We start from the raw sequence: 8,677 nt of genomic DNA on the forward strand, positions 1-8,677 counted from the left end.
CAATCTATAAAGTCCTCTTCAGACTCACAAAACACATGCAATGAAGCCAAACGCAGGACCATCCCAAGCCAGTGGGTAGAAAGTCTTTGGGTCCCGTGGAGTTATAAGCATCTCAGTGCTGGCAGGGGTCTCTCTGTGGCTTCTCTGGCTTCCGAGGTCTGGTTGTGTCATGGCTTTTCTTCTGCAATGTCTCCCGGGGAGTAGCAGGAGAGAGAGGTATCTTTGGCTTCCAAGGAGGAAGTACCAGATTTCCCAGAAGTCTCAGGAGAAGGCGATGCCCACAGAAGTCTCATTGGCTATCTCCAGATTGACAGCCTAGACTCCACCCCTACACTCCTAATCCTTAAATTCACGCTAGATTAGATGACTACCACAGGCCCAGTGGCCAAGAGTTAGGCAGCTAACAGAATATATTTAGAGCCTTGAAAACCTTAGGGGCCAGTTCTACTTTGTCCTTTAGATTTGGTATGAGTTGGAATCAACTTCGTGACATTAAAATTTTTGATTTGTAAGTTTGAATTGACCTGATGGCAATAGGTTTGGTTTTTGGTTTAGCATCCATTAACTGTTAGATGAATATTTAATGACTAAATAGTATTTGCACAGAAATAATTTTAGGAATATAAATGAGTAAAATTATAGCAATTTATCAATAAGGTAAGCAAAGCATTTTCATAATTGCTAAGAGGAGGAAAAATAAAGTTAAGTAGTGGTGGGCTAATGAATAAAACATTTATGACTATATCATGCATTGTACAATTTACCAGCCATTAAAACATATTTAGATGCACATTTATTTAAACAGGCAAACTTGTATTATTAAAGGAAAAGATGTTTACCAGTAGCAGGTATCTCATATCCTGTATGGTATACATGTTAGCATATTGACAGGTATAGAATAAAAGACTAGGATTGTCTATTTCAAATTTAAAGGTGATTAAAGGTGATTATCTCTGAATGACAGAGTTTTTTTGCTTTTCCAAATCATTTTATATCTAAACAATTTTATTGGGACATAATATAAATATATTCAATCATATCAAGAAGTGTTGTATGATCATTATCATAATACATTTTTGAGAATTTTGTGTTTTTCTTGTACTCTTGTTATTAGTATTGATAATTATTGGTGACAGGAATGCAAAATTTGGAAACAAAGGGAAAGAAATAGTAGTTGGAAAATATGGACTTGGCGATACAAATGAAGGAAGCGGATAGAATTTTGCAAACCCAATGAAGAATAAAGCTGAAGAAAATGAAAACAAATCCATGAGAGTCAAAATATGACCTTATGCATTTTTCTATTTCACTTGGATTTTGGAAACGTCTCAAGAAAGACCTGACATATAGAACACTGATAACAGGGGGCCTGATGTGCTGTGGGAGGACAGGAAGGACATCATTCATGAGGAAAGTAATGGAAAGAGAGGAAAGAAAGGAAAAGGCAACATGGATGTCAGAAGAAACTCTAAAACTTGCTTTTAATTGTAAAATTGATAAAACAAAAGAAGAAATTATGACATCAAGGAGCTGAATAAAAAATTTCAAAGGACAGCTCAAGAAGACAATGTCAAATATTATCATGAAATGTGCAATGACCTAGGATTAGAAAACCAAAAGAGAAGAATAGGTCTGACATATCCTTAACTTAAAGAATTCAATAATTCAAGCCTTGAGTTGCAATATTGAAAAATTCAATGAGCAACATAATGAATGATACAAGACGCATCAAAAGAAAATGGGAAGAATACACAGAGTCACTTGTACTAATGGAATTAATCGGTATTCCATCATTTCAAGAGGTGGCATAAGAGCAAGAACCAATGATACCGAAGGAAGAAGAACAAGCTGCACTGAAAGCATGAGCCCAAACAAGACTCCAGGAATGGATGACATACCAATGGAAAGGCTTCAACAAGCTGATGAAGCACTGAAAGCATTTCCTTGTCTATGCCAAGGAATTTGGAAGACAGCTACTTGGCCAACTGACTGGAATAGATTCAGAGTTGTAGTCATTTCAAAGAGAGGTGATCCAACAGAATGCTCAAACGTAGAAGAGTATCAATGATATCACATGTAAGCAAACATTCAACAACTGTCACAGCAAGGCATTGATAGGGTGCTCCCAGAATTCGGGCCAAATTCAGAAGAGGTGTTGGAACAAGAGATATCATTGCTGATGTCAGATGGATCTTTGCTGAAAGCAGAGAATACCAAAAAATGTTTACTTGTGTTCTATTGAGTAAGCTAAGGCACTTGACTGTGTGGATCATAATTAGTGGATAACCTTGAGAAAAAATGGGAATTCTAGAACACTAATGTCTATGAAGAACTTGTACATGGATAAAAAGGCCGTTGTGCCAAAGAAAAAAGGGGATATGGCATGGTTTAAAATCAGGAAAGGTTTGCATTAGGGTTTCATCCTCTCACCATACTTATACAACCTGTATTCTAACAAAATAATCAGAGAAGCTGGCTTATATGAAGAAGCCTATGTCACCAGGATTGGAGGATGTTTTATTAACAACCTACCATCAGCAGATGCCATAACCTTACTTGGTGAAAGTGAGGCGGGCTTGAAGCACTTACTGATGAAGATCAAGGAATTCAGCCTGCAGTATGGATTAGGACTCAATGTAAAGAAGACTAAAATCCTCACAACTGGACCAATAGGTAACATCATGATAAATGGAGGAAAGACTGAACTTGCTAAGGATTTTGTATTGCTTGGATCCACAACCAATACCAATGGAAGCAGCTCTCAAGAATCAAAAAACACCTTGCCTTGGGTAAATCTGCAGCACAAGAACTCTTTAGAGTATTGAAAGGCAAGGGTGTTATTTCGAGGACTAAGGTATGCCTCACCCACACCATTTCCCTTGCCTCATATACATGTGAAAATTAGATATTGAACAATGAAGACTGTAGAAGACTCAATGAATTGGATTATGTTTTTGGCAAAGAATATATTAAAAATACCATGGACTGCCCCAAGAATAAACAAATCCATCTTGGGTGAAGTACAGTTAGAATGTTCCTTAGAAGCAAGAATGGTGAGACTTTGTCTCCTGTATTTTGGACATGTTGTACAGAGAGACCAGTCTTTGAAGAAGGACATTGTCCTTGGTAATGTCGAGGGGCAGCACAATAGAAAGCCCTGGATGAAATGGAGTGCCACAGTGCAGAGAACAATGGGCTCAAGTACAACAACGATTGTGAGGCTAGCTCAGGCTGGGACAATGCTCTGTTTTACTGCAGGAAGGGTCATTGTGAGTTGGAATAGACGCAATGGCACCTAACAACAGCAAGGATCTGTACATCTCATGTTGACACTCAGTAACCTGCTGCTGCGAAAGGTTTGCAGTTACTTTATGAGATTCCTTTTTCAACTGTGTGTTTTTTGAAGGACAGAGTCCTTGCTCTGCTCTATTTTCTTGAGTGAAGACACTACTTGATCTTTTTCTATTTAAAAAATTTTATTTTGTTGTCTGTTTTCTTCACTATAAGGACATTTCTATAAGGTCAGGAACTTTGTTCTTTTGCTATGATTAATGTGGTTCAGAGTAGAACTCAAAAAGCATTGCTGATTAAAAAAATGAAAACATAGGAGTGTTTAAGCTTTTTATTTTCTCTCGTTATACTTCTTTCTTACTTCAATTTTCCCTCTTTCTGTGCTTAGAACAACAATAGAATCTGATATCAACAAACCCATTCAGAGAGGATTTGAAAGTGTCCATTCTGTTTATCACTGTGCCACAATGGGCTTAACATTCTTCACTGTTACTTAGCAATGGAGTGAGTGCAAAACTGGAAATATTACAATATTCATTTTGATAAGGTACAGTTAGTTCCTCTCAAATAGGGAATGCATTAATACATTTGAACTTGCTCTCCCCCAAATCCCATTAATATCTTTTTATTATCATTTTTCCTCAGTTTGGAAGTGGGTTTTTACATTTTATATTTTATATCTCTGAAATATGAATGCCCGTTACTATTTCTGACATCTCAACAATGTGATATTCTAATTTTCATGATTTAATATATCTTAAATGTATGGTACTCTAGATTCTACGGAATGTAGTATATGAATTTTCCATACTTCCAGTCCAGCATGTTAGAGGATTCGAGGGAAATTAGCATGCAGAAAGAGCACTGGCATTATAAACAGAAGAACTGAGTTTAGTTTTGCTAAGTAATGGGTGACCGTGAGCAGGCACTTTACCCTTCGGCATTTCATTCTCTGTTCTGGTAAATGAGTTTGGAAGAGGTCATTGGTCTGATATTTTCGTGAGGGATCATTTAGTTGCCAGAAATGAAAACTGTAATTTAAAAGTGAAGTAATCTTAAAATAATGAATCAAACATATTGCACGGAAACTAAAAATTTCTTGAATAAAGCCGGCACTGGGCAATATTCAGGCTTAAGGAATCTCCTCTTTCCTTTTTCTCTTTTCACTTACCTCTCCCATTCCATAAGCTTTCGTTTCTTAAATTTGTTTGTTATCTTCATCTCCACTTCGTAGTCTCTTTCCATGATTTGGTATGTACCTGTTCAAAGATCTCAGGCTTAGAGAGATAGAGGCAATAGAGACAACGTCAATTCATGAGGACCTTCTGTGCAACCGAACAAAATGTTGCAGGTCCTTCATCAGCCTCAGGAGGGCGACATACTCACATCTATTATTGCATCAATTGTGCCAATCCAGTTTACTGAGGGTCTCACTTGCCTTTGTTGGCCATCGATTTCACCAGACATGCTATCCTCCTCTAACAATTGATCCCTAATGATGAGTCAGGCAGTATTCTACTGTAGTCCATACAACTTTCAATGGCTGTTTTCCAGAAGTAGATCACTAAGCTTCTCTTCCTCCCTCTTAATCTGGAAACCCCACTGGAACATGTTCACCATGAGTGATCCTAAAATGTTGGCAACACAGCATCACAACAACCTACACACAAGTCACAGCAGTATAATCATCTGACTGACATGAGGTGGATGATTTCCTGTTGTTGATTTTAGGTGCCATTGAGTTAGTTCCCGCCCATAGCAACCATATGTACAGCAGAAGGAACCTAGAAGGAACACCATCTCATAGAAGGCCTTCTCTTTTGCTGCCCCTCCACTTTACCAAGCATGGTGTCCTTTTCCAGGGACCAGTCTCTTCTGACAACATGTCCAATGTATGTATGATGAAGTCTTGCCATTCTTGCCTCTAAGGAGCACTCTGGCTATACTTATTCCAAGACAGATTGGTTTGTCCTTCCAGAAGTCCTAGGTTCAAGTTTGTTTTCAAGCTAATAAGCATGGTACATATCAACTTTCTGAAAAGGGTCACATTAGAAAGGGCTCGCATAGAGGGAAAGAAAAATGTGGAACAAAACCCCCAACCCCCCAAACCCCGCCCCAAAAAACAAAACCCCCAACCATGAAACTGACCAGACTTACTCATGGAACCCCCAAGACTATGGCATTTATAGTAAAAAGGAGAGAATTTATTAAAGGAGAAGGTAGAGAGGGTTAGGAAAGACAAAGTGATGGAACTAGGGAATGAGGAAATGAGATAAGGGAAGGCGCATTGCGGGGAGGAAAATAAATGAACTGAAACAAAAATTTGTGAGAACCATTGAATGTAAAACCAGTGCTATGTATCTAATTCACAATAAATGTTTTACAACATCCGAAGCTAACTTGCATGTTTGAAGGCCAAATATATTTTGAGTGTCCCATCTTGAATCAGGAATTCTTCTCTGAGACCAAATAAGGTCATAGATTACAAACATGGTGGAGAGGCTGACTCCACTATTTGGGACGCATTGATTCTCAGAAAAGAGGGAATGAAAACTTGGAAGAGATTTCAACCGGTACTACTTAGAAAATCTCTTTGGATAAATATTGGGCCGCTCACTATGAAGTTGGCGGTTCAAATCCACCAGGTGCTCCACAGGGGACAAAGATGAGATAATAAATCTTTTGGAGTTCCAAAAGCCTTGGACATCCTACTGTGGTCACTATGAGTCCAAATGGACTCAGTGGACGTCAGCAGTGAGAGAAAGGATGGGGCCCAGGAGTCTTTGACCTCAGCATAGTCTGGGTAAGGTATTTCGCAGGATAATCAGCCTTTCTTTATATTGTCTCCATAATGAAAATCCTACTAGTAATTCCTAGACTTTTTCTTACTTTAAACAAAGGTTAATGTGGGTGTGGTTGTCCTCCAAATCTGACAAAAACACATAGGAAAGAACTTAAAGAGAAATTAATATCATGACTATCACTTAAAAAAATTGAAATAACTAGTCTAAGGGTAATTGTTTGTCATTGTTAGATGTTCACTATCATCAGCAGTTCATTAATCAAGAATCTTTCTGTTGAGTGTCTATTTTTGTTTGCTTCTGTCAAGTGAAACACTTTATTGCTGGTACTAGATGCAGTTGGGATTGCATGTGTGTGTGTGTGTGTGTAAGTAGAAAGTAGAGAGGGAGAAAAAGAGAAAAAGACAAATTAAAGAGGACAAATGAGTTTTTATTATTACTATCATATCTGTAATAATTAGATACAATCATGTTCCAGTTTCATTTTTCTAGGTTGATAAATTTCTAAATGTTTGGAGCAAATGGATAACCAAGGTCACTAAAAGTTAACAGAACCCTATCCACTGTATTTGAATGTCCAAGGTCATGGAATACTTGTGTTTTTGTAGAATGAAAACTAGTACTACTTGAGTATATCCTTTGCATTAGATTCTTTTTACAGACTCTAAAACAGTGATTTTCAATTTTTCAGTCACGACCCCTTTGGGGGTCGAATGACCCTTTCACAGGGGTCACGTGATTCACAACAGTAACAAAATTACAGTTATGAAGTAACAATGAAAATGATTTTATGGTTTGGGGCACCACAACATGAGGAACTGTATTAAAGGGTCACGGCCTTAGAAAGGTTGAGAACCACTGCTCTAAAACATTAAAAAAATCCCCCAAAACACCTCATTTCCATCAAGTTGATTCTGACACATGTTAACCCTGAGATCAAATTAAAACTGCCCCATCGAGTTTTCAAGTGTATAATCTGTCTCAAAGGTAGTGAATCCAGAAGTCTCTTTAAAAATGAGGTTGACAAGATTTTGTCTCACATGCTTTGAACAAGTTGTTAGTAGTGAATGGCTCCTGGAAAAGAACAGAGAGAAAAAAGATACAGCCCTCAATGAGATCCATTGATATGATAACTGAACAATGGGCTCAAACATAACAATATGAGTATGATGCAGGACGGGGCTGTGTCTGATCTCTTGTATCAGTTGGATCCATCTCAACGTCACCTGACAACAACAGTCTCTATGAAATTAGATTGCTACATCTGTCTACAGAGTGACTGGTGGGTGAACGGTTGACCTCTCAATTAGTAGCTGAATGCTTCATGACTGTGCCACCAGAGTTCTTCTATATACCCTAGTGTTCCTAAATAGTTGGCCAACTATTGCTTGTCCTAATTTATGGAAGCTACAACTAAGGTACCAGAAATGTCAGGAAACTTGACCTAGGGGTTTGTGGTAGACCTGGGGTTTCAACATAGACATTTCCTATTCCATGGCCTGCGCTTCCACCATTCTTTCCTATCATCTAACTGTTCAGGGCTGAGAATCAGTGAATGAGCTTTAGATATACCTTTTTTTGAAATTGCTGTCAAATCCTATGCCAATCACTATCTCTATGCTTCATTTTAGTCAAGGATCATGTGTGTCGAATAGAAGTGGCTCAAAAATATTTGTGGAATTAAATGGAATACTCATCAATATAGGGTTGATATGAAGGTTGTTACCATGAATAGATGCATAGAGAGGAAGGCTTTAGATTTGTGGTTGCTGTCTGACAAATTCTTCCCTTAGCTATATAACTGAACAAACATCTTTTAGCCTCAACTTAGGAGTCCCTGGGTGGGCAAATAGTTAAGCAATCCACTATTAGGTGAAAATTTGCTAAGTCAAATCCAGTCAGATGGATTTTCAATCTGCTTCAAACAGTTCGCACCCTGGAGAAGCCTATGGAGCCGTTCTGCTCAGCTCATGGTGTCAGAGCTGGTTTCAAGTTTAAAGCAATAAAACCAGCAAGACATCATTTTATTGACAAAAGTTGAAATAGTGCTTTTGAACTCCTTAGGATGCTGATTAAAAACAAAACAAAAAATAAAAACAGTTGCCATGGAGTTCATCCCAAATTATGACAACTGTATACAGGTCAGAGAAGAAACGTACTCCACCGAGTTCTCAGTGGCTGATCGTGTTGGGCAGATAGGTGGATGTCTACTCAATTTCTCTGCCTTCAGTAAACCACCGAGTGAGTTGACTGGTTGTACTGCCCAGTTACCCAATTATGGTTCTAGACACTTAAAGTTCTCTGTAAATCTTCTCTACCAGCTTTTATAAAAGGCATTTAAAATTGTTAAAGACTTTGAAAACCTTGATGCTGACCATATATATTTGGACTGGGTTTCCATCTTTACCCTGCTGTGTGGTAATCCAATCGGAGGGGCTTTGAAACCCAGGTGGGGACTGAGCATGATAGTGGGACAGGAGGAAAGTCAAGGGAAACAGAGGAAAGAGCTGGGAGGCAAAGGGCATTTATAGAGGTGTAGATAAAGACATGTACATATGCAAATATATTTATATATGAGGATGGGG

The sequence above is a fragment of the Echinops telfairi genome, unplaced genomic scaffold (assembly GCF_000313985.2).
Source record: "Echinops telfairi isolate 266 unplaced genomic scaffold, ASM31398v2 ScPeMD7_7469;HRSCAF=8507_0, whole genome shotgun sequence".
In the NCBI taxonomy this organism is placed as follows: domain Eukaryota; kingdom Metazoa; phylum Chordata; class Mammalia; order Afrosoricida; family Tenrecidae; genus Echinops; species Echinops telfairi.